Genomic DNA, 27,213 nt, shown 5'->3' with positions numbered 1-27,213 from the left:
TTTCTGATTGAGAGGGGGTCAAATACTTATTTCCCTCATTAAAATGCAAATCAACTTTTTTGACATGCATTTTTTCTGGATTTTTTTGTTGTTATTCTGTCTCTCACAGTTCAAATAAACCTACCATTAAAATTATAGACAGATAATTTCTTTGTCAGTGGGCAAACGTACAAAATCAGCAGGGGATCAAATACTTTTTTCCCTCACTGTATGTAGATATTCCATAAAAAATCTGCTGTTTCCAGCTACAATAGTCATTTACAACATTAACAATGTCTACACTGTATTTCTGAACAATTTGATGTTATTTTAATGGACAAAAAATGTGCTTTTCTTTCAAAAACAAGGACATTTCGAAGTGACCCCAAACTTTTGAACGCTAGTGTATATCAAAACAGGCTGGTGTTAAGGCTGTATTTGTTTCATCAGCACATTCACATTCACTGGGCTTTGCAATCCAAACAGGCAGAGAACACTCCTTAAAGGCTCTAATCTTCATCGTGTTACTAGTGGGAGGGCAGATGATAAAGGATCAGGGGTTAGTGGTCAGAGGTCAGTGTCGTGCAGCTTTGCAGATCTTGTCGTATACCTCAGGGAAAGCGTCCTGACAGCCCAGCTCCTTTCTCAGACGGTGATACAACGTCCCGTCAAACATTTCCCAGAACTCACTATGCTCCATGTAAACATCAGCATACAGCATCTGGAACCTACACACACACACACACACACGTCAGCACAATCGGAGCCTTATTCCCATCATTCCATATAGACCCTCAGCATACAGCTTTTGGGGTGCGTAAGGGTTTGTGTGTGTACAGAAACTCACCCATGCATCTCTCTGACAAACTGCTCCAGCTGTCTACATGAGGCTTTAGCCTGGAAGTGTTTAACCCTGGGTTCTCCGTACGCTCCGATGTCCACATACAGCTCTGCCTCCTCACCTTTAGGATGAACCATCCCCCGGCACAGGGGGAGCACGAAAGGACACAACCACAGAGGGTACACCTGCAGGGAGGGGCATACCAACTTAGTTACACCCCTACAATGAGACAGTTACACCCTCAAACGAGATATACCAACTCAGTCAGTCCCCTAAAATTCGATATACTGTTCCAACTCATTCACACCCCTAAAATGAGATATACCAACTCAGTCACACTTGTGTGTATAATGTATTAGGGTATGTTACGTTGAGGAAGCAAGCTATGTGTCTTATGTGAAATGTACTAGTTTGTGTGTGTGTGTGTGTCTTACATGGATGTCCTGGTGAAAGCGTGCGATAGCGGTCTGGATGTGTTTCATGGGGACCAGCATGTCCTGGACAACATGGTGCTGCTCATACAGTTGTCTGATGGTCTCTCCCTGGGTCAGCTTCAACAGAGAGATCTTAGGAGGAACCATCCAGCCAAACAACCACCGGAACACTGGGTGGTTACCAAACTGGATAATGTCCTGGAGATAAAAACACACATTCATGTTTACAGCAATCAGCTTTCCAGCTCCACAGTTGTGTCCAGTAGGGAAAAACTGTTTTGAAATGGAGTGAAACACATTTTAGTTTTCTATTTCAGAAGGTTTGGCTATTATATGTCCCACAGAACACAACCCTGGTTGGTCTATGTTTCATATAACGGGAGAGGTTGGGGGGCTGTAAAACAGCCCCTTTACCCCACCTCCCCCCTTCCTCCCCCAACAACAACATCATCCGTCTGTCAGAGAAAAACTCGGCATAATTTCGAACATAATTTAAGGTTATGGGAAGGAACAATTACCAGCAAACCACACATGGCTTCCTAATGACAGCGTGTGTGTGTGTCTGTGTACATTAGGGAGACTAATGCAGAGTTATGTGCTGGGGGAGGAGATGATGACATGCTGAAATCTGCAGGATAAAAGGGTCACTTTGTATCATCTGTCTAATGCACTGTGTGTGTGTGTATATGTATGTATGTATGTATGTATGTGTATGTATATATGACAACTGTACCAGAATAAGATGGCGCCGAAGATGATGGCTGACGATTTACATGCTCCAAACTAACTGTGCTATTTTTTATTTATTTTTGTGCATTGTTTGTAACTTATTTTTTAACTTATTTTGTACATAATGTTTCTGCTACCGTCTCTTATGACCGAAAATAACTTCTGGACATCAGAACAGCGATTACTCTCCACGAGCTGGAAGAAGCTTTTTCCTTCAACGCGTCCGATGAGAAGGATATACTGCTTTCCCGGGAACAGGCCCAAATCCACATAATTTGCATGAAGAAAAGGGGGTGCAGATCAGGCTGCCTTCTGAGAATCTGTAGGCGAGCGAGTAAACTCCCACTGCTATCCGTTCTTCTGGTTAACATGCAATCATTGGAAAATAAAATTGATGACCTGCGATTACGATAATCCTATCAACGGGACATTAAAAACTGTAATACCTTATGTTTCACAGAGTTGTGGCTGAACGACGACACGGATAATATAGAGCTGGCGGGATTTTCCATGCACCAACAGAACAGGGAAGCTACGTCTGGTAAAACAAAGTGTGTGTCTATTTGTCAATAACAGCTGGTACGCGATGTCTAATATTAAAGAAGTCTCGAGGTATTGCTCACCTGAGGTAGTGTGCCTTACGATAAGCTGTAAACCACACTATCTACCAAGAGAGTTCTCATCTATATTATTTGTAGCCGTCTATTCACCACCACAGACCAATGCTGGCACTAAGACCGCACTCAACCAACTCTATAAGGCCATCAGCAAACAAGAAAATGCTCATCCAGAAGCGGCGCTCCTAGTGGCCAGGGACTTTAATGCAAGCAAAATTAAATCCGTTTTACCAAATTTTTACCAGCATGTGCAACCAGGGGGGAAAAAAACTACAGACCACCTTTACTCCACACAGAGACGCATACAAAGCTCTCCCCCGCCCTCCATTTAGCAAATCTGACCATAATTCTATCCTCCTGATTCCTGCTTACAAGCAAAAACTAAAGTACCAGTGAATCGCTCAATACGGAAGTGGTCATCGGCTTCATCAATAAGTGCACTGACGATGCCATCCCCACAGTGACCGTACGTACATATCCCAACCAAAAGCCATGGATTACAGGCAACAGCCGCATCGAGCTAAAGGCAAGAGCTGCCACTTTCAAGGAGCGGGACACTAATCCGGACGCTTATAAGAAATCCTGCTATGCCCTCAGATGAACCATCAAACAAGCAAAGCCTCAATACAGGATGAAGATTGAATCCTACTACACCGGCTCTGACGCTCGTCGGATGTGGCAGGGCTTGAAAACTATTACGGACTACAAAGGGAAACCCAGAAGCAAGCTGCCCAGTGACGCGAGCCTACCAGACGAGCTAAATGACTTTTATGCTCGCTTTGAGGCAAGCAACACTGAAGCATGCACGAGGGAACCAGCTGTTCTGGATGACTGTGTGATAACGCGCTTGGTAGTCGATGTGAGCAAGACCTTTAAACAGGTCAACATTCACAAAGCCGCGGGTCCAGACGGATTACCAGGACGTGTACTAAAAGCATGCGCGGACCAACTGGCAAGTGTCTTCATTGACATTTTCAACCTCTCCCTGACTGAGTCTGTAATACCTACATGTTTCAAGCAGACCACCATAGTCCCTGTGCCCAAGGAAGTGAAAGTAACCTGCCTAAATGATTACCGCCCGTAGCATTCCCATCGGTAGCTATGAAGTTCTTTGAAAGGCTGGTCATGGCTCACATCAACAGCATCCTCCTGGATACCCTAGACCCACTCTTCGCATACTGCCCCAACAGATGACGCAGTCTCAATCGCACTCCACACTGCCCTTTCCCATCTAGACAAAAGGAACACCTATGTGAGAATGCTGTTCATTGACTACAGCTCAGTGTTCAACACCATAGTGCCCATGAAGCTCATCACTAAGCTAAGGACCCTGGGACTAAACACCTCCCTCTGCAACTGGATCCTCGACTTCCTGACTGGCCGCTCCCAGGTGGTAAAGGTAGGCAACAACACGTCGGCCACGCTGATCCTCAACACTGGGGCCCCTCAGGGATGTGTACTTAGTTCCCTCTTGTACTCCTTGTTCAACCACGACTGCGTGGCCAAACACGACTCCAACATCATCATTACATTTACTGACGACACAACAGTGGTAGGCCTGAGAACCGACAATGACGAGACAGCCTATTAGGAGGACTGTTTTCTCTGCTACCGCACGGCAGATGGTCCCGGAGCGCCAAGTCTTGGACCGGGGGGCTCCTTGGCAGCTTCTATCCCCAAGTCATGGGACTGCTGAACAATTAATAAAATGGCCACCAGACTATTTACATTGACACCACCACCCCTCCTCCATTTGTTTTGTACGCTGCTGCTACTCGCTGTTTGTTGTCTATGCATGGTCACTTCACCCCAACCTACACGTACAGATTGCCTCAACTGACCTGTACCCCCACGTACTGACTCGGTACCGGTACCAACCTCTATGTGGCCTCGTTATTGTTATTTTATTGTGTTACTTACATTTTTTTTACTAGTTTATTTGGTAAATATTTTGACTTCTTGAACGGCACTGTTGGTTAAGGGCTTATAAGTAAGCATTTCATGGTAAGGTCTACACTTGTTGTATTCGGCGCATGTGACAAGTAAAATTAGATTTTGATGTGTATGTGTGTGCATGTGTGTACCTGGAGCTCCCAGAAGATGGATCGTGTGTGTCTGTGGTAGTAGTGGCGTAGAGGGATGTACTCCACTGCTGTGTTGTTCTCCGTCAGGTATCTCTCAACGCGCTTGAAGAACCACGGCTTATAGTGCAGGCCGATCCTGTTGATCTGAAACACAGACACACACAGTGCAGGGTTATGGTTAGATATTTTAGACAGACAGCACTCTTCTCCTCTATTGTCCTTCTGAGCGTACCTTATCATTCTTCCTCTATTTCTCTCTTTTTCTCTCTCACCTTGTCGGGTTCAGCCGTGTCAGTCATAGTGCCAGACATGATAACAGCATCGTAAAGTGAGTACTGCAGTCCTTCTACAAACGTGTTGTTCTTGTCCTCAGATGCCTCACTGAAACGACGGCAGATGTTCTCCAGCCCTCTGATTGGCTCATACTGCAGACAAACCCAATACCTTGCCGGGACGATCTTTATCTCTGCAGCAACCAGGAACCCCAGAGTTCCACAGGACCATGGAACTGCGTGGAACAGGTCAGAGTTCTCTTCCTGTTACAGAACACACACACACACACAGACATCAGTTCCCCTCCTGTAAGAGAGCCACATAGCAGATTGCAGAAGCAATCCTCCTTCTTTCTCCTTTCCTTCTCTCTCTCTCTAGTTGTACTGTGGACCCTTTGTTTCCAGATTAACTGCCATTTCCAGTGGTGTTGGCTTTATGTTTTCTAAAGGACTATAGGTCTGTAGCTTTGCTCTGTTAGTTACAGGACTGGAGGCCTGTAGCATTGCTCTGTGAGCTCCAGAACTGGAGGCCTGTAGCATTGCTCTGTGAGCTCCAGAACTGGAGGCCTGTAGCATTGCTCTGTGAGCTAAGGACTGGAGGTCTGTAGCATTGCTCTGTTAGTTACATAACTGGAGGCCTGTAGCATTGCTCTGTGAGCTCCAGAAATGGAGGCCTGTAGCAGTGAACATCTACTTTTAAAAATCCACCTCTTTAAAAACAAGTCTCTCACCGTTGCCGCTTACTATAGACCACCCTCTGCCCCCAGCTGTGCTCTGGACACCATATGTGAACTGATTGCCCCCCATCTATCTTCAGAGCTCGTGCTACTAGGTGACCTAAACTGGGACATGCTTAACACCCCAGCCATCACAATCTAAGCTTGATGCCCTCAATCTCACACAAATTATCAATGAACCTACCAGGTACAACCCCAAAGCCGTAAACACAGGCACCCTCATAGATATCATCCTAACCAACTTGCCCTCTAAATTTCAACCAAGATCTCAGCGATCACTGCCTCATTGCCTGCATCCGTAATGGGTCAACGGTCAAACGACCTCCACTCATCACTGTCAAACGCTCCCTGAAACACTTCAGCGAGCAGGCCTTTCTAATCGACCTGGCCCGGGTATCCTGGAAGGATATTGACCTCATCCCGTCAGTAGAGGATGCCTGGTTGTTATTTTTTTTTTTTAAATGCCTTCCTCACCATCTAAAATAAGCATTTAGAACCAGGAACAGATATAGCCCTTAGTTCTCTCCAGACCTGACTGCCCTTAACAAACACAAAAACATCCTGTGGCGTTCTGCATTAGCATCGAACATCCCCCTCTTTAAAGGGGGGGACACTCTCGACCCAAACTGCTACAGACCTATATCTATTCTACCCTGCCTTTCTAAGGTCTTCGAAAGCCAAGTTAACAAACAGATTACCGTCCATTTCGAATCCCACCGTACCTTCTCCGCTATGCAATCTGGTTTCAGAGCTGGTCATGGGTGCACCTTAGCCACGCTCAAGGTCCTAAACGATATCTTAACCGCCATTGATAAGAAACAATACTGTGCAGCCGTATTCATTGACCTGACCAAGGCTTCGACTCCGTCAATCACCACATACTCATGGGCAGACTCAACAGCCTTGGTTTCTCAAATGATTGCCTCGCCTGGTTCACCAACTACTTCTCTGATAGAGTTCAGTGTGTCAAATCGGAGGGCCTGTTGTCCGGGCCTCTGGCAGTCTCTATGGGGGTGCCACAGGGTTCAATTCTTGGGCGACTCTCTTCTCTGTATACATCAATGATGTCGCTCTTGCTGCTGGTGATTCTCTGATCCACCTCTAAGCAGACGACACCATTCTGTATACTTCTGGCCCTTCTTTGGACACTGTGTTAACAACCCCCCAGACGAGTTTCAATGCCATACAACTCTCCTTCCGTGGCCTCCAACTGCTCTGAAATACAAGTAAAACTAAATCGCTGCCTGCACCTGCCCGCCCGTCCAGTATCACTACCCTGGACGGTTCTGACTTAGAATATGTGGACAACTACAAATACCTAGGTGTCTGGCTAGACTGTAAACTCTCCTTCCAGACTCACATCAAACATCTCCAATCCAAAGTTAAATCTAGAATTGGCTTCCTATTTCGCAACAAAGCATCCTTCACTCATGCTACCAAACATACCCTTGTAAAACTGACCATCCTACCGATCCTCGACTTCGGCAATGTCATTTACAAAATAGCCTCCAATACCCTACTCAATAAATTGGATGCAGTCTATCACAGTGCCATCCGTTTTGTCACCAAAGCCCCATATACTACCCACCACTGCGACCTGTACGCTCTTGTTGGCTGGCCCTCGCTTCATACTCGTCGCCAAACCCACTGGCTCCAGGTCATCTACAAGACCCTGCTAGGTAAAGTCCCCCCTTATCTCAGCTCGCTGGTCACCATAGCAGCACCCACCCATTGCACGCGCTCCAGCACGTATATCTCACTGGTCACCTCCAAAGCCAATTCCTCCTTTGGCCGCCTCTCCTTCCAGTTCTCTGCTGCCAATGACTGGAACGACCTACAAAAATCTCTGAAACTGGAAACACTTATCTCCCTCTCTAGCTTTAAGCACCATCTGTCAGAGCAGCTCACAGATTACTGCACCTGTACATAGCCGATCTATAATTAGCCCAAAAAACTACCTCTTCCTGTACTGTATTTATTTATTTTGCTCCTTTGCACCCCAGTATTTGTATTTTGCACATTCATCCACTGCAAATCTACCATTCCAGTGTTTTACTTGCTATATTGTATTTACTTCGCCACCATGGCCTACTAATTGCCTTTACCTCCCTTATCTCACCTCATTTGCTCACATTGTATATAGACTTATTTTTTCTACTGTTTTATTGACTATGTTTGTTTTATTCCATGTGTAACTCTGTGTTGTTGTATGTGCCGAACTGCTTTGCTTTATCTTGGCCAGGTCGCAGTTGTAAATGAGAACTTGTTCTCAACTTGCCTACCTGGTTAAATAAGGGTGAAATTAAAAATAAAAATTGCTCTGTGAGCTCCAGAACTGGAGGCCTGTAGCATTGCTCTGTGAGCTAAGGACTGGAGGCCTGTAGTAGAGGTCGACCGATTATGATTTTTCAACGCCGATACCTATTATTGGAGGACCAAAAAAAGCTGCTACCGATTAATCGGCCTATTTATATTTTTATTTATTTGTAATAATGACAATTACAACAATACTGCATGAACACTTTTATTTTAACTTAATATAATACATCAATAAAATCAATTTAGCCTCAAATAAATAATGAAACATGTTCAATTTGGTTTAAATAATGCAAAAACAAAGTGTTGGAGAAGAAAGTAAAAGTGCAATATGTGCCATGTAAAAAAGCTAACGTTTAAGTTCCTTGCTCAGAACATGAGAACATATGAAAGCTGGTGGTTCCTTTTAACATGAGTCTTCAATATTCCCAGGTAAGAAGTTTTAGGTTGTAGTTATTATAGGAATTATAGGACTATTTCTCTCTATACCATTTGTATTTCATATACCTTTGACTATTGGATGTTCTTATAGGCACTATAGTATTGCCAGTGTAAAAGTATAGCTTCCGTCCCTCTCCTCGCCCCTACCTGGGCTCGCCCCTACACATCGACAACAGCCACCCTCGAAGCATCGTTACTCATCGCTCCACAAAAGCCGCGGCCCTTGCAGAGCAAGGGGAACAACTACTTCAACGTCTCAGAGCGAGTGATGTCACCGATTTGAAACGCTATTAGCGCGCACCCCGCTAACTAGCTAGCCATTTCACATCGGTTACACCAGCCTAATCTCGGGAGTTGATAGGCTTGAAGTCATAAACAGCTCAATGCTTGAAGCACAGCGAAGAGCTGCTGGCAAATGCAGGAAAGTGCTGTTTGAATGAATGCTTATGAGCCTGCTGCTGCCTACCACCGCTCAGTCAGACTGCTTTATCAAATATCAAATCATAGACTTAATTATAACATAATAACACACAGAAATACGAGCGTTAGGTCATTAATATGGTCAAATCCGGAAACTATCATTTTGAAAACAAAACGTTTATTCTTTCAGTGAAATACGGAACCGTTCCGTATTTTATCTAACGGGTGGCATCCCTAAGTGTAAATATTGCTGTTACATTGCACAATCTCCAATGTTATGTCATAATTATGTACAATTCTGGCAAATTAATTATGGTCTTTGTTAGGAAGAAATGGTCTTCACACAGTTCGCAACAAGCCAGGCGGCCCAAACTGCTGCAGATAACATAACTCTGCTTGCACGGAACGCAAGAGAAGTGACACAATTTCCCTAGTTAAAAGAAATTCATGTTAGCAGGCAATATTAACTAAATATGCAGGTTTAAAAATATATACTTGTGTATTGATTTTAAAGAAAGGCATTGATGTTTATGGTTAGGTACATTGGCGCAACGATAGTGCTTTTTTCGCGAAATGCGCTTGTTAAATCATCACCCGTTTGGCGAAGTAGGCTTTGATTCGATGAGAGATTAACAGGCACCGCATCGATTATATGCAACGCAGGACAAGCTAGATAAACTAGTAATATCATCAACCATGTGTAGTTAACTAGTGATTATGTTAAGATTGATTGTTTTTCATAAGATAAGTTTAATGCTAGCTAGCAACTTACCTTGGCTTCTTGCTGCACTCGCTTAACAGGTAGTCAGCCTGCCACGCAGTCTCCTCGTGGAGTGCAATGTAATCGGCCACAATCGGTGTCCAAAAATGCGGATTACCGATTGTTATGAAAACTTGAAATCGGCCCTAATTAATCGGCCATTCCGATTAATCGGTCAGCCTCTAGCCTGTAGCATTGCTCTGTGAGCTAAGGACTGAAGGTCTGTAGCATTGCTCTGTTAGTTACATAACTGGATGTAGCGTTGCTCTGTGAGCTCCAGAAATGGAGGCCTGTAGCATTGCTCTGTGAGCTCCAGAATTGGAGGCCTGTAGCATTACTCTGTGAGATCCAGAATTGGAGGCCTGTTGCATTGCTCTGTTAGTTACATAACTGGAGGCCTGTAGCATTGCTCTGAGCTCCAGAATGGGACGCCTGTAGCATTGCTCTGAGCTACAGAACTGGAAGCCTGTAGCATTGCTCTGAGCTACAGAACTGGAAGCCTGTAGCATTGCTCTGTGAGCTACAGAACTGGAAGCCTGTAGCATTGCTCTGTTAGCTACAGAACTGGAGGTATTGCTCTGCTCCGACACCAAAGTTCTCTTAAAGATCTGAGCAGTAAAGAGAGCTCTGCTCACCTCAGTGCAGCGGACCAGGCTGCGGTCAGCCAGCACCAGCTCAAAGGCAACACAGATGTGCTGGAAGAGTCCGTAGATATGAGAGGATGACTCTATACCTGTACCCATCACCAGACCTCCTGTAGATAGAGAGGGAGAGGGAGAGCGAGAAAGAGGGAGAGATGGAGTGGGTGGGTAGGCTTGATTATTTAGTAAACAAAAGACAATTGGGGCATACTAGTGCTCAGGGACACAGTCAATATACAACACCAACAATACAGGACACACAGACATACACAACAACAACACTTTAGGGACTTGGGGAACTCAATCTCCTCACAGGTGAAGCAGAGAGCAGCGTAAACACTCAAAACAGTTTGTCGGTTGTGTGTGTGTGTGTGTGTGTGTGTGTGTGTTTGTGTGTTTGTGTGTGTGTCATTCTCTGTGGTGCTCCAGATTAATCTACAGCATGCTGAAGAGAAAACATTAAGCTGTTGCTCTAACATTTATGGATCCGGAAAACCATTATGGAATCTGATCTAGGAGTGCTGTGCACTCCAAAGCCATTTCCTCTGAGTTTCACCCTCGGAACTCTACCATCTATAAACAATTGATCCTCTAATCCAATAAGAGAGGGTGATGATGCTCCTAACAGGAAATAAACAACCCTGATGGATAAGATGCCATGGAAACACTCAGCTACAGAGGGGTATACTACAAAGCAGAATCAATGAGTTAGCCAGCTAACTTTGATCAACAACCAGAAATAACTAGTGATTTTCTGGTTCATTAAGAAAACTAAACATAGATATGTGTTTTTGGTTGTTGAGTCAATTAGTCCATGCCCATTTCAAGCTTATCTTTAAAAAAAAAAGTAATTTCAGAAATATATAGGCAAGTCAGCTGACTAACTCATTGATCCTGCTTTGTGGTATACCCCTCTGGATGACAATCGGTCAGTTGTTCTATAGAACAACAACAATAACAACAACATATACCACCATATATATACACCATATAACACAGCCGACAACAATATATACCCAATGATTTATATATATGCTAGATGACTGACATGGGGCGCTGGGTTGAAGCCACCGTGCCACCCAGAAATGTTCCATACACACAAAAAGCTATGATCAGTATTTCTATCCGTAATAAAGCCATTTTGTGGAGAAAAAAATCATTCTGATTGGCTGGGCCTGGCTCCCCAGTGGGTGGCCCTGGCTGCCAAGTGGGTGGGCCTATGCCCTAGAATCCATAGATTAGGGCCTAATTTATTTATTTCAATTGACTGATTTCCTTATATGAACTACAACAAGAAAAAATCTTTGAAATTGTTACATATTCCGTTTATATACAGTACCAGTTAAATGTTTGGACACACCTACTCATTCAAGGGTTTTTCTTTATTTTTACTATTTTTATACATTGTAGAATAATAGTGAAGACATCAGAACTATGAAATAACACATATAGAATCATGTAGTAACCAAAAAAGTGTTAAACAAATCAAAATATATTTCATATTTGAGATTCTTCAAAGTAGCCACCCTTTGCCTTGATGACAGCTTTGCTCACTCTTGGCATTATCTGCCCCTAACTCGGACAACTCTGGGCCAATTGTGTGCCGCCCTATGGGACTCCCGGTCCTGGTCGGTTGTGAACCCCAGGCTGTAGTGACGCTGCAACACTGCGTGTTTTAGACCGCTGCGCCACTCGGGAGGCCTGCGTTTATATTTTTGTTCAGTATAAATTTTATTACGTGAACTAAACACTAAAATTAAAATAAATAGATGTAAAAACATTTTCCTTAAAGTATAATTTTACTGTCCCCACTACAAAAACAAAAATACTTAAATACATATAATTTTGTCCTTAATTGAAATAGTGTAGAATTCCATCCATTCCTATGGAGGACTGCACCAACTGGGGAGTGCCAATATGGACCGACAGTTGGCCAGGTTAAAATGCAGGCTACAGACAAAGGTGCTCCCATGTAAAATAGTGACGTCAGGGCCCTCATCTCTTCTAATTGCTCTCACACAGCTGTCACGTAAAGTGGCATCCTTGGGAAGTCGTGAAAGCTGAGGTATGGTTTTTGTTTGTTGTTGGAACAAAAAGGGACACTATAACAGCATCGGTGAGAGGATTGTGCCGCCATTATGCAAGCTTGATAATTCTGCGCTGTTGCTAGTGACCAGAACATAAACCAGAACATAAACAATACCACTTTGCTGAACTTCGGTTCTACAAACCCGGAAGCGTGAAAGAAGCCAATGGCCAATACATAGCATCAGCAATCCGGGGTTTATATACATCATTGCATATACCACCATATATACCATATAACAGCCATACAACAATATTTACATTTACATTTAAGTCATTTAGCAGACGCTCTTATCCAGAGCGACTTACAAATTGGTGCATTCACCTTAAGATATCCAGTGGAAAAACCACTTTACAATAGTGCATCTAAATCTTTTTTGGGGGGGGGGTAGAAGGATTACTTTAGCCTATCCCAGGTATTCCTTAAAGAGGTGGGGTTTCAGGTGTCTCCGGAAGGTGGTGATTGACTCCGCTGTCCTGGCGTCGTGAGGGAGCTTGTTCCACCATTGGGGTGCCAGAGCAGCGAACAGTTTTGACTGGGCTGAGCGGGAGCTGTGCTTCCTCAGAGGTAGGGAGGCGAGCAGGCCAGAGGTGGATGAACGCAGTGCCCTTGTTTGGGTGTAGGGCCTGATCAGAGCCTGAAGGTACGGAGGTGCCGTTCCCCTCACAGCTCCGTAGGCAAGCACCATGGACTTGTAGCGGATGCGAGCTTCAACTGGAAGCCAGTGGAGAGAGCGGAGGAGCGGGGTGACGTGAGAGAACTTGGGAAGGTTGAACACCAGACGGGCTGCGGCGTTCTGGATGAGTTGTAGGGGTTTAATGGCACAGGCAGAGAGCCCAGCCAACAGCGAGTTGCAGTAATCCAGGCGGGAGATGACAAGTGCCTGGACTAGGACCTGCGCCGCTTCCTGTGTGAGGCAGGGTCGTACTCTGCGAATGTTGTAGAGCATGAACCTACAGGATCGGGTAGGTTCATAATATATACATTATAAACCATATAACTCAAAAACATACACAAAAACATATACCACTATACACCATAAAACCTGAGCCAACCATATATGCTGATGATATGCAGATATAATGATAATGATATGCATAGCGTACCGACAGTGAGCTTGTCCAGTTCTGGCAGCACAGGCAGAGTCCAGCCCAGTGAGTTGAAGAGATACACGAACCACCTGTTGTACATATACTTGCCCGGATCATACAGGTTTACACACACATACATACTTTTATATACAGAGCTACAGCGTGTGAGCGTGTTTGTCTTACCTGTCTCTGTGTGTCCACCTCCAGTATGTCCATCATGTTGATCATGATGTTCTTGTTAGTCTTCTTGTATTTCCCAACTCTGAGAGAGACAGTCAGCTAGCCGGGTCGACCTGTACACATGTGAGTCTCCCCCCCCTCCTTCCTCCACACATGTACCTGCAACCCACACACAGTATCATACTGTATGTAAGTATTATGGCCTCTGCCTAAAGGTCTGGACCTTTATGGCACAGAAGGCACTACACTTTCTCTGGGGTCTCTGATTAAAGCCCTACTCCTGCTATTCCCTATAAATCACTACAGAGCATTCGAGATGGAAGAAAGAATTTAAACTTTGTAAAAGACAGAAGGAAATACAGTATCTGATGCCATGCTCAAATACTGAGCTCCCAGAATGCTCACACACTCACACACTGAACTCCAAGACCTATGCAGTGAATGCTGCAGTTTGTTATTCCTCTCGTTCATTCCCAAATCCCTCGTTCTTTCCAAAAATCCCTTTAGGAAGAGAGGGATTACAGTCTTTCCTCACCCCAGGAACCTCACAGCAGTCTCTCTCTCTCTCTCACACACACACACATTGTCGTTGTAATTTAGCCACGTGGATTTACCTGTCTCTGGATGTCCCGCACGCGCTGGTCGTGCTGTTTTGGCGCGGAACACATTTTGAAGGTGAGCCACGCGCGCATGTAATAATAGACATCAAATATCACTGAGAGCGGCAGCAGAAATAGACAGACGAATATCCATCTCTGGTGAACGATCACGTAGTCTAAGCCATTCACCTTGATCCACAACAGAAATAGAACTACCAGTCCACCGAGATACAACGGATCCATCCTATCCTCCCTGCGCTGCTGGTCTACTGGCCTGATGATGGTCTATTTAAGACTGTTCCAGAGAATAACTCCCTCCTAGGAACAATCGATTTTTCTATTGCCTTTAGTTAGGAGCGAGCGATGCAAGATTTCTAAACTTCTGCTTTTTAAAATCCACATAGATTATCTATGCCAACACATACACACACATAAATGCACACATCACAACATAGACAGACAGGTGGGTAAATATTGAAGTTAGAATCCTGCCACTCCTGTCGTTTTCTCTGATAGGCGAGTCTGGCTGTGTGGTCGGCTAGCCCTGCCTCTGGCCAGCGCTCATTGGCGCGCTTCGTCCAATCAGAGAGCAGAAATCCCGTCACCCCATGCACCCGGCGCAAACCTTCGTTAACATGCAACAGTTAAGTAATACAGTGTCAATAATACATTGTTAAAACCATTCAACTAAACTGATATCAAACTAGGCCTACAGTGGTTAACCATTATTTAAATAACCTATTTATTATAACTTACATCTAACTACCATAGTAATTATAGATTTTATTTGGCGGTATTATATAACAATATTACTGCCATAAACCAGGTAATAAAACTCCCCTGATTATTACATGAAACAATAACCAGTGCAAAATCTAATGCATTTAACTATAGTGCTTTCAGACAGTATTCACCACCCTTGACTTTTTCCACATTTTGTTGTGTTACAGCCTGAATTTAAAATGGATTACATTGAGATTTTTTGTCACTGGCCTAGACACAATACTCCATAATGTCAAAGTGGAATATTGTTTTTTAAATTTTTACAAATGAATAAAAAATGAAAAGATGAAATGTCTTGAGTCAATAAGTATTCAACCCCTTTGTTGTGGCAAGCCTAAGTACATTCAGGAGTAAAACGTTCCTTAAAAAGTCACATAAGTTGCATGGACTCATTCTGTGTGCAATAATAGTGTTTAACATGATTTTTAAATGGCTACCTCTTCTCTGTAGCCCACACACACAATTATATGTAAGGTCCCTCAGTGGAGCAGTGAATTTCAAACACAGATTCAACCACAAAGACCAGGGAGGTTTTCCAATGCCTCACAAAAAAGGGCACCTATTGGTAGATGGGTAAAAAAGAAAGAGAAAAAAAGCAGACATTTAATAGCTCTTTGAGCATGGTGAAGTAATTACCCTTTGGATGGTGTATCAATAAACCCAGTCACCACAAATGTACAGGCATCCTTCCTAACTCAGTTGCCGGAGAGGAAGGAAACCACTCAGGGATTTCACAGAGTTACAGAGTTACAGAGTTTAATGGCTATAATAGGAGAAAACTGAGGATGGGTCATCAACATTGTAGTTACTCCACGATAGTAACCTAATTGATTAAAAAGAAGGAAGCCTGTACAGAATAAAAAATATTCCAAAGCATGCATCCTGTTTGCAACAAGGCACTAAAGTAATACTGCAAAAGAATTTGGCAAAGCAAGTAATTTTTTGTCCTGAATAGAAATTGTTATGTTTGTGGCAAATCCCCAAATAACATTTATTTTCAAGCATTGTGGTGGCTGCACCATGTTATGGGTATGCTCGTAATCATTAAGGGTTGGTGAGTTTTTCAGAATAAAAATAAATTGAATGGAGATAAGCACAGGCAAAATCCTAGAAGAAAACCTGGTTCAGTCTACTTTCCACCAGACACTGGGAGATTAATTTACCTTTCATCAGGGCAATAACCTAAAACACAAGGCAAAAACTACACTGGAGTTGCTTACCAAGAAGACAGTGAATGACAGTGGCCGAGATACAGTTTTGACTTAAATCTACTTGAAAATCTATGACAAGGTTTAAAAATGGTTGTCTAGTAATGATCTACAACCAATTTGACAGAGCTTGAAGAATCGTGAAAATAATAATGGGCAAATGTTGAACAGTCCAGGTGTGGAAAGCTCTTCTAGACTTACCCAGAAAGACTCACAGCTGTAATTGCTGCTAAAGGTGCTTCTACAAAGTATTGACTTAGGGGTGTGAATACTTACGTAAATTAGATATCTGTATTTAATTTTCAATACATTTTCAAACCTTTTTAAAAACATGTTTTCACTTTGTCATTGTGGGGTATTGTGTGAAAAAAAAATAATTCTGTAACACAATAAAATGTGGAATATGTCAAGGGGTATGAATACTTTCTGAAGCCACTGTATTCTGAAATCAAACCGTAAAAATAATACCATATACCATAACCATACTTTCAGGTAGGTCTGTATACAGTCGTGGCCAAAAGTTTTGAGAATGACACAAATACTAATTTCCACAAAGTTTGCTGCTTCAGTGTCTTTAGATATTTTTGTCAGATGTTACTATGGAATACTGAAGTATAATTACAAGCCATTCATAAGTGTCAAAGGCTTTTATTGACAATTACATGAAGTTGATGCAAAAAGTCAAAATTGATCAGAGAAAATGACTTTACCCCAGTCCTCAGCAGTCCAATCCCTGTACCTTTTGCAGAATATCAGTTTGTCCATGACAACCATGGCTGACAGAGGAAGAACAATGATTCCAAGCACCACCCTCCTTTCGTCAACACTCAAACCTGTGTTAATGAGAGAATCACTGACATGATGTCAGCTGCTCCTTTTGTGGCAGGGCTGAAATGCAGTGGAAATGTTTTTGGGGATTCAGTTCATTTGCATGGCAAAGAGGGACTTTGCAATTAATTGCAATTAATCTGATCACTCTTCATAACATTCTGGAGTATATGCAAATTTCCATCACACAAACTGAGGCAGCAGACTTTGTGAAAATTTATATTTGTGTCATTCTCAAAACTTTTGGCCACAACTGTACATAGCTTTAGTGACATCTATGAACTGTCACAGTGATGGGAGGGAATTCTGACTGATTGGTTTCAATTAAGGTGTTTTCACATCTTCAATGAAAATCTGTTTAATTCACTTTCAATTGTTGGGTCAAATAAAAAGGAGTGAACATGAAAACACACATACACCCAGGCATGCGCGCACACACACACGAATGGAGCGTTACTAGGCTGGTGAGTAGTACACACACATTAGACAGAGGGTGGGGCGCCAGTAAGGATCCTTAATGGTTTCTGCTGTCAGCTTGTCTGTCTCTCCAGTCCGGAACACACGCACACACACACACACACACACACACACACACACACACACACACACACACACACACACACACTCTCTCTCGCTCTCTCTCTCTCACTCACACACATACTCAGCCGTCCCGGGCAATGCTCTCCAGCTTTCAGAGAAAATGTGCCTTTATCTAAGAAACTGTATTATATTGACAGTTTTTCATCCGAGCCTCTGGATATCATTGGAAAATGTGTCTCTGTTATTCTAAAAGAAATTGATGGAGATCATTTCATCTTTTGTCTTAATTTCATTATCCAGCCTGGAAGGAATAAAAGACCAACATTTCACTCATTTTATTTGTGTTAATACCTGGAGGTAACGGGACTCTGTGGGAATGTTTTTAAACTTCAACTCTCCTTTAACTTCAGCTCCATTCATCATCTCATTGCTTCTTGAATCCCAAATAACCGACACGGAAGCCACACTTAGAATTGGACCTGGTCCCATGGAACTGATCGGGACAGAGCATGCCTAACGGGGGTTAGGGTTATTTACCAGGGGGTTATTCCACTGGGAAGACTAATATTTTCCATCCCCGGTGGTCCCATGGAGAGAGAGATGCCTTCCCTACACCACAGAGACTAACAAACACCATCCCCGGGGGTCCTGGAGCGATGCCTTCCCTCCACCAAGCAGCCATCTTCCTTGGATTCTTCCTCATTGTGACAGGTGGCTCCACTGCCTTTCTCACCTCCCCTCAGGTGGGTACTATAAAGAAATACAATGTGAAATGTATTACTATTATTGTTCAAATTAATGTTAATATAAATATGATGTTGTTATGATTGTAGAGTCGCCTGCAGGCCTTCTCTCTGTGCTGCGTGGTTCTGGGAGCCATCATGCTGATTCTGGGGCTGTTTTGGGCCATGAACAACAAGAACCACGTAGAGTACAGCCAGGGAGAGTACCCCAACATCCCCCACTATCCTCACCAGGGACAACACCCCAACTACCCCTATCCACACCCAGACCTCAACTACCTTGGCCGGTACGCCCATCCTGACCTGGGCCACGTCCTCTTCAGCCATCCTGGTCCCGTTGGACACTTCCCAGAGTCACAATCAGCCCTGCTGCAGAGGTGTATAGCGTTCTTCTTGAATTGGTATTGTTGAATTTAAAGGTCTAATGCAGCCGTTTTTATCTCAATATCAAATAATTTCTGGGTAACAATTAAGTACCTTACTGTGATTTTTTTTCTCAATTAATATGGTAAAAAATAAACAAAAATAGCTTCTTACCAAACAGAAATCCCTCATGCAAGAATTTTGCAAGGACTGCAAGGACTGTCCCACCAAAACAGGCAGACATTTCAGGTGGTATTTTCAAACAGTTCTTACACTGAAAGGGCATTATAATTCACATTTACATTTACGTCATTTAGCAGACGCTCTTATCCAGAGCGACTTACAGTAGTGAATGCATACATTTCATACATTTTTAAAAAAAAAATTCTGTGCTGGCCCCCCGTGGGAATCGAACCCACAACCCTGGTGTTGCAACCACCATGCTCTACCAATTTCACAGTATTATTCTAGACTCAGTGTGGAAATATACTCACCCGCCAGGTTATTAGGTACACGAAAAGGTACACAAAAATGGATCACTCCTACAGACAGTGAGTCACCTGGCCATGGCTTGCTATATAAATCAGGCAGATAGGCATCAAGGCATTCAGTTACTGTTCAATTAAATGTTAGAATGGGCAAAGAAAAAGTGACCTAAGCAACTTTGAGTTTGGTATGATTGTCAGTGCCAGGCGCGCCGAATCCAGTATCTCAGAAAGCTGGGCTTTTTCCGCACGACAGTGTCAAGGCCGAGGGTTGACGGAGAATTGTGCGAGAAAAAAAAGCAATCAGCCAGCGGCAGTCCTGTGGGCAAGAAGAGCTTGTTGGTGAGAGAGGTTGAAGGAGAATGGCAAGAATCGTGCAAGCTAACAGACAAACAGACAAATAATGGCACAGTACAACAGTGATGTGCAGAACGTCATCTCAGAATGCACAACTTGCTGATCCTTGTCACGGATAAGCCATTGCTTTCCCACCTGGACAAAAGGAACACCTATGTGAGAATGCTATTTATTGACTACAGCTCAACGTTCAACACCATAGTGCCCTAAAACCTCATCACTAAGCTAAGGACCCTGAGACTAAACACCTCCCTCTGCAACTGGATCCTGGACGCCCCCAGGTGGTAAGGGTAGATAACAACCCTTACCACGCTGATCCTCAACACGGGGGCCCCTCAGGGGTGCGTGCTCAGTCCCCTTCTGTACCCCCTGTTCACTCATGACTGCATGGCCAGGCACGACTCCAACACCATCATTAAGTCTGCAGATGACAACAGTGGTAGGCCTGATCACCGACAACGATGAGACAGCCTATAGGGAGGAGGTCAGAGACCTGGCCATGTGGTGCCAGGACAACAACCTCTCCCTCAACGTGATCAAGACAAAGGAGATGATTGTGGACTACAGGAAAAGGAGGACCGAGCACGCCCCAATTCTCATCGACAGGGCTGTAGTGGAGCAGGTTGAGAGCTTCAAGTTTCTTGGTGTCCACATTACCAACAAACTATCATGGTCCAAACACACCAAGACAGTCGTGAAGAGGGCACGACAAAGCCTATTCCCCCTCAGGAGACTGAAAAGATTTGGCATGGGTCCTCAGATCCTCAAAAAGTTCTACAGCTGCACCATCAAGAGCATCCTGACTGGTTGCATCACTGCCTGGTATGGCAACTGCTCGGCCTCCGATCGCAAGGCACCACAGAGGGTAATGCGTACGGCCCAGTACATCACTGGGGCCAAGCTTCCTGCCATCCAGGGCCTCTATACCAGGCGGTGTCAGAGGAAGGCCCTAAAATTGTCAAAGACTCCAGCCACCCTAGTCATAGACTGTTCTCTCTGCTACCGCATAGCAAGCGGTACCGGAGCGCCAAGTCTAGGTCCAAAAGACTCCTTAACAGCTTCTACTCCCAAGCCATAAGACTCCTGAACAGCTAATGAAATGGCTACCCAGACTATGTGCATTCCCCCCCTCTTTTATGCTGCTACTCTCTGTTTATTATCTATGCATAGTCACTTTAACTTTACCTACATGTACATATTACCTCAATTGCCTCAACTAACCGGTGCCCCTGCACATTGACTCTGTACCGGTACCCCCATAATATAGCCTCATTATGGTTATTACTGCTGCTCTTTAAATATTTGTTACTGTTATTTTTTATTTTTTACTTAAATCTTATTTTTACTTAACAACCTCTTCACTATAGGGGGCAGTATTTTCACGGTCGGATGAAAAAACATACCCAAATTAAACAGCCTCTTACTCAGAATCAGAAGGTAGGATATGCATAGTATTAGTAGATTTGGATAGAAAACACTCTGAAGTTTCTAAAACTGTTTGAATGATGTCTGTGAGTATAACAGAACTCATACGGCAGGCAAAAACCTGAGAAAAATCCAACCAGGAAGTTTGACCTCACATGGTTGTAGTCATTTCAAATGATATTCTATCTAAACTACAGTGTCTGTGATGTCATATTGCACTTCCTAAGGCTTCCACTAGATGTCAACAGTCATTAGAACCTTGTTTGAGGCTTCTACAATGCAATTTGATTGAATAATACCCGGAACAGTAAGTGGTCGACCTGGTGTCATTGACTTACCTCGTGCGCACTCACGTAGGGCTTGCCATTTTTATTTTTCTTCTGTGATGAATCTGCTATTGTCCGGTTGGAATATTATCGAAATTCTACGTTAAAAACACCCTAAAGATTGATTGTGAACATGGTTTGACATGTTTCTACAAACGCTGAGGGAACTTTATAACTTTTCGTCGATGGTGGATAGATGCATTTTGGAATGGTGATCTGGACGCGCCATCAAAACGGATTTATTTCAACATAAATTATGGACTTTATCAAACAAATGAACATTTCTTGTGGAAGTGGGAGACCTTCCGAGTGCATTCAGCCGAAGATCAGCAAAGGTAAGATAATATTTTTAACATATTTCAGCGTTTTGTGGATGCCGTGGCTGGACGGCTAACTGAATAGCTTGGGGCTCAGTACTCAGAATATTGAACAATGTGCTTTCTCCGTAAAGTGAAATCTGACAAAGCGGTTGCATAAAGGAATAGTTCATCTATACTTCTTTAATTAATTTTTATATATTTTGTCAACGATTATGATGAGTATTTCTGTAAATTATGGTGCCCATTCACCGGAAAATTTGGGGTGAATACATTTTCTGAACGTCACGCGCCAATGTAAAATGTTTTTTTTTTATATAAATATGAACTTGATGGAACAAAAAATGCATGTATTGTCTAACATAATGTCCTAGGAGTGTCATCTGATGAAGATCGTCAAAGGTTAGTGCATAATTTTAGCTGGTTTTGTGCTTTTGGACGGCTACCCTTGCTTGGAAAATGGCTGTCCTTGCTAGGAAAATGGCTGTGTTGTTGTTTTTTTGCTGTGGTGGTATCCTAACATATTCTAATGTTTTGCTTTCGCTGTAAAGCCTTTTTGAAATCGGACAACGTGGTTGGATTCAGGAGAGGTTTATCTTTCAAATGGTGTAAAATAGTCGTATGTTTGAGAAAATTGAATTGTGGTATTTTAGTTGTTTTTGTATTTCGCGCCATGCGATCCCATTGGCTGTTGGCTAGGGGTTCCGCTGGCGGAACGGGTGTTCCTAGATGTAAGAAGTTAAAACTGCATTGTTGGTTAAGGGCTTGTAAGTAAGCATTTCACTGTAGGATCTACACATGTTTAACTCTGAGCATGTGAGAAATACAATTTGATTTGATTTGACCATTGCTTCAGCATGGACCAATATCCCTGTAAACATTTCCCACACCTTGTAGAATGCCCCAAAGAATTCAGGCTGTTCTGTAGGCAAAGGGGGTCCAACCCAGTACTAGATGGGTGTACCTAATAAACTGTCTATTGCCTTCAGAAGGTATTCAGACCCCTTGACTTTTTACAAATGTTGTTATTTTACAGCCTTATTCTAAAATGTATTGAATTGTTTTTCCCCCTCATCAATCTACACACAATACCAATTTTTTTTTTACATTTTCGCTTATTTATAAAAAATAAAAATGGAAATATCACATTTACATAAGTATTCAGACCCTTTACTCAGTACTTTGTTGAAGCACCTTTGGCAGCGATTACAGCATTGCGTCTTCTTGGGTATGACGCTACAAGCTTGGCACATCTGTATTTGGAAAGTTTCTCCCATTCTTCTCTGCAGATCCTCTCAAGCTCTGTCATGTTGGATGGGGAGCGTTGCTGCACAGCTATTTTCAAGGCTCTCCAGAGATGTTTGATCAGGTCCGGGCTCTGGCTGGGCCACTCAAAGATATTCAGAGACTTGTCCCGAAGCCACTCCTGCGTTGTCTTGGCTGTGTGCTTAGGGTCGTTGTCCTGTTGAATGGTGAACCTTCACCCCATTCTGAGGTCCTGAGTGCTCTGGAGCAGGTTTTCATCAAGGATCTCTCTGTACTTTGCTCTGTTCATCTTTGCCTCGATCCTGACTAGTCTCCCAGTCCCTGCCGCTGAAAAACATCCCTACAGCATTATGCTGCCACCACCACTCTTCACCATAGGGATGGTGCCAGGTTTCCTCTAGATGTGGCTCTTGGCATTCAGGACAAAGAGTTCAATCTTGGTTTCATTAGACCAGAGAATTTTGTTTATCATGGTCTGAGAGTCTTTAGGTGCCTTTTGGCAAACTCCAAGCAGGCTGTCATGTGCCCGCAAACGAAATTACCACAACTACATTACCTCTTTCGCCATCTGGCCCGGTCCCTTCGTCGACACGGCGCCCCGCCGAACCACCACGACTGGTCCGCAGACGTAATTCCATCAGCTGTGCCTTCAACCGGCCTTTGCCGGACGACGGAGCAGACGCTTCTACTTACCCTGGATTACCTAACTTTAAACGCTGTGTCTCCCGCGTGCTAGCGTAGTAATGACTACCTAGCTGCTTCCCTGTTTCATCTATTGCTGTACACTGGACCCAATGATCACTTGGCTACATAGCTGATGCCTGCTGGACTGTTCATTTATCACAGTACTCCACTTTGTTTATCTTTGTTTATCTGTTGGCCCTAGCCCTGAACTCAGGCCCTGTGTGTAGTTAACCGACCCTCTCTGCCCATTCATCGCCATTTTACCTGTTGTTGTTGTCTTAGATGATTAGCTGTTGTTGTCTTAACCGTGGTTGACTTAGCTAGCTCTCCCAATCAACACCTGTGATTGCTTTATGCCTCGCTTTATGTCTCAATCAAATGTCAATATGCCTTGTATACTGTTGTTTATGGTAATTATCATTGTTTTAGTTTACTGCGAAGCCCCTAGTCCCACTGTACATGCCTTAGATACCTCCTTTATCCCACCTCCCACACATGCGGTGACCTCACCCAGTATAACCAGCGTGTCCAGAGATGCAACCTCTCTTATCATCACTCAGTGCCTGGGCTTACCTCCACGGTACCCGCACCCCACCATACCCCTGTCTGCACATTATGCCCTGAATCTATTCTACCACGCCCAGAAATCTGCTCCTTTTATTCTCTGTCCCCAACGCACTAGACAACCATTTTTGCTAGCCTTTAGCCGTACCCTCATCCTACTCCTCCTCTGTTCCTCGGGTGATGTGGAGGTGCTAACCCAGGCCCTGTGTTTCCCCAGGCACTCTCATTTGTTGACTTCTGTAATCGAAAAAGCCTTGGTTTCATTCATGTTAACATCAGAAGCCTCCTCCCTAAGTTTGTTTTACTCACTGCTTTAGCACTCTCCGCCAACCCTGATGTCCTTGCCGTGTCTGAATCCTGGTTTAGGAAGGCCACCAAAAATTCTGAGATTTCCATACCCAACTACAACATTTTCCGTCAAGATAGAACTGCCAAAGGGGGAGGAGTTGCAATCTACTGCAGAGATAGCTTGCAAAGTTCTATCATACTTCCCAGGTCTATGCCCAAAGAGTTCGAGCTTCTAATTAAATAAATTAATCTCTCCAGAAATAAGTCTCTCACTGTTGCCGCCTGTTATAGACCCCCCTCAGCTCCCAGCTGTGCCCTGGACACCATATGTGAATTGATTGCCCCCCATCTATCTTCAGAGTTCGTTCTGTTAGGTGACCTAAACTGGGATATGCTTAACACCCCAGCAGTCCTACAATCTAAACTAGATGCCCTCAATCTCACACAAATTATCAAGGAAACCACCAGGTACAACCCTAAATCTGTAAACATGGGCACCCTCATAGATATTATCCTGACCAACTTGCCATCCAAATACACCTCTGCTGTTTTCAATCAGGATCTCAGCGATCACTGCCTCATTGCCTGCATCTGCTATGGGTCCGCGGTCAAAACGACCACCCCTCATCACTGTCAAACGCTCCCTAAAACACTTCTGCGAGCAGGCCTTTCTAATCGACCTGGCCCAGGTATCCTGGAAGGATATTGACTTCATCCCGTCAGTCGAGGATGCCTGGTCGTTCTTTAAAAGTAATTTCCTCACCATCTTAAATAAGCATGCCCCTTTCAAAAAATGTAGAACTAAGAACAGATATAGCCCTTGGTTCACTCCAGATCTGACTGCCCTTGACCAGCACAAAAACATCCTGTGAGGGACTGCAATAGCATCGAATAGTCCCCGCGATATGCAACTGTTCAGGGAAGTCAGGAACCAATACACACAGTCAGTCGGGAAAGCAAAGGCTAGCTTTTTCAAACAGAAATTTGCATCCTGTAGCTCTAACTCCAAAAAGTTTTGGGACACTGTAAAGTCCATGGAGAACAAGAGCACTTCCTCCCAGCTACCCACTGCACTGAGGCTAGGTGACACGGTCACCACCACATGATAATCGAAAATGTCAATAAGTATTTCTCTACGGCTGGCCATGCTTTCTTCCTGGCTACCCCAACCCCGGCCAACAGCTCCGCACCCCTCGCAGCTACTTGCCCGAGCCTCCCCAGCTTCTCCTTCACCCAAATCCAGATAGCAGATGTTCTGAAAGAGTTGCAAAACCTTGACCCGTACAAATCAGCTGGGCTAGACAATCTGGACCCTCTCTTTCTAAAATGATCCACCGCCATTGTTGCAACCCCTATTACCAGTCTGTTCAACCTCTCTTTCGTTTAGTCCGTGATCCCTAAAGATTGGAAAGCTGCCGCGGTCATCCCCCTCTTCAAAGGGGGTGACCCTCTAGACCCAAACTGTTACAGACCTATATCCATCCTGCCCTGCCTAAAGTCTTTGAAAGCCAAGTTAACAAAACAGACCACTGACCATTTCGAATCCCACCGTACCTTCTCCGCTGTGCAATCCGGTTTCCGAGCTGGTCACGGGTGCACCTCAGCCACGCTCAAGGTACTAAACGATATCATAACCGCCATCGATAAAAGGCAGTACTGTGCAGCTGTCTTCATCGACCTGGCCAAGGCTTTCGACTCTGTCAATCACCGTATTCTTATCGGCAGACTCAATAGCCTTGGTTTCTCAAATGACTGCCTCGCCTGGTTTACCAACTACTTCGCAGACAGAGTTCAACGTGTAAAATCGGAGGGCCTGTTGTTCAGACCTCTGGCAGTCTCTGTGGGGGTACCACAGGGTTCAATTCTTGGGCCGACTCTTTTCTCTGTATTTATCAATGATGTCGCTCTTGCTGCTGGTGATTCCCTGATCCACCTCTACGCAGACGACCCCATTCTGTATACATCTGGCCCTTCTTTGGACACGGTGTTAACAAACCTCCAAACAAGCTTCAATGCCATACAACACCTCTTCCGTAGCCTCCAACTGCTCTTAAACGCTAGTAAAACCAAATGCATGCTTTTCAACTGTTCACTGCCCGCACCCGCCCGCCCGACTAGCATCACCACCCTGGACGGTTCTGACCTAGAATATGTGGACAACTATAAATTGCTAGGTGTCTGGCTAGACTGTAAACTCTCCTTCCATACTCATATTAAACATCTCCAATCCAAAATCTAATCTAGAATCGGCTTTCTATTTCGCAACAAAGCCTCCTTCACTCACGCCGCCAAACTTACCCTAGTAAAACTGACTATCCTGCCGATCCTCGACTTCGGCGATGTCATCTACAAAATAGCTTCCAATACTCTACTCAGCAAACTGGATGCAGTCTATCACAGTGGTATCCGTTTTGATACCAAATCACCTTATACCACCCACCACTGCGACCTGTATGCTCTAGTCGGCTGGCCCCTCGTTATATTCGTCGCCAGACTCACTGGCTCCAGGTCATCTATAAGTCTATGCTAGGTAAAGCTCCGCCTTATCTCAGTTCACTGGTCACGATAACAACACCCACCCGTAGCACACGTTCCAGCAGGTATATCTCACTGATCATCCCCAAAGCCAACACCTCATTTGGCTGCCTTTCCTTCCAGTTCTCTGCTGCCAGTGACTGGAACGAATTGCAAAAATCGCTGAAGCTGGAGACTTTTATTTCCCTCACGAACTTTAAACATCAGCTATCTGAGCAGCTAACCGATCGCTGCAGCTGTACATAGTCCATCTGTAAATAGCTCACCCAATCTA

General features: G+C 44.1%; 1 pseudogene; it reads right to left on the bottom strand.

Annotated features, from left to right (window-relative positions):
* Positions 1-400: 400 nt before the first annotated feature.
* Positions 401-14,722, bottom strand: LOC115158485 (delta(24)-sterol reductase-like; annotated as a pseudogene).
* Positions 14,723-27,213: the final 12,491 nt, after the last annotated feature.

This window comes from Salmo trutta, chromosome 22 (genome assembly GCF_901001165.1).
Source record: "Salmo trutta chromosome 22, fSalTru1.1, whole genome shotgun sequence".
Taxonomy (NCBI): Eukaryota; Metazoa; Chordata; class Actinopteri; order Salmoniformes; family Salmonidae; genus Salmo; species Salmo trutta.
Note: the sequence above shows the minus strand (reverse complement) of the source record. Positions and strands in the feature narration are given on the sequence as shown.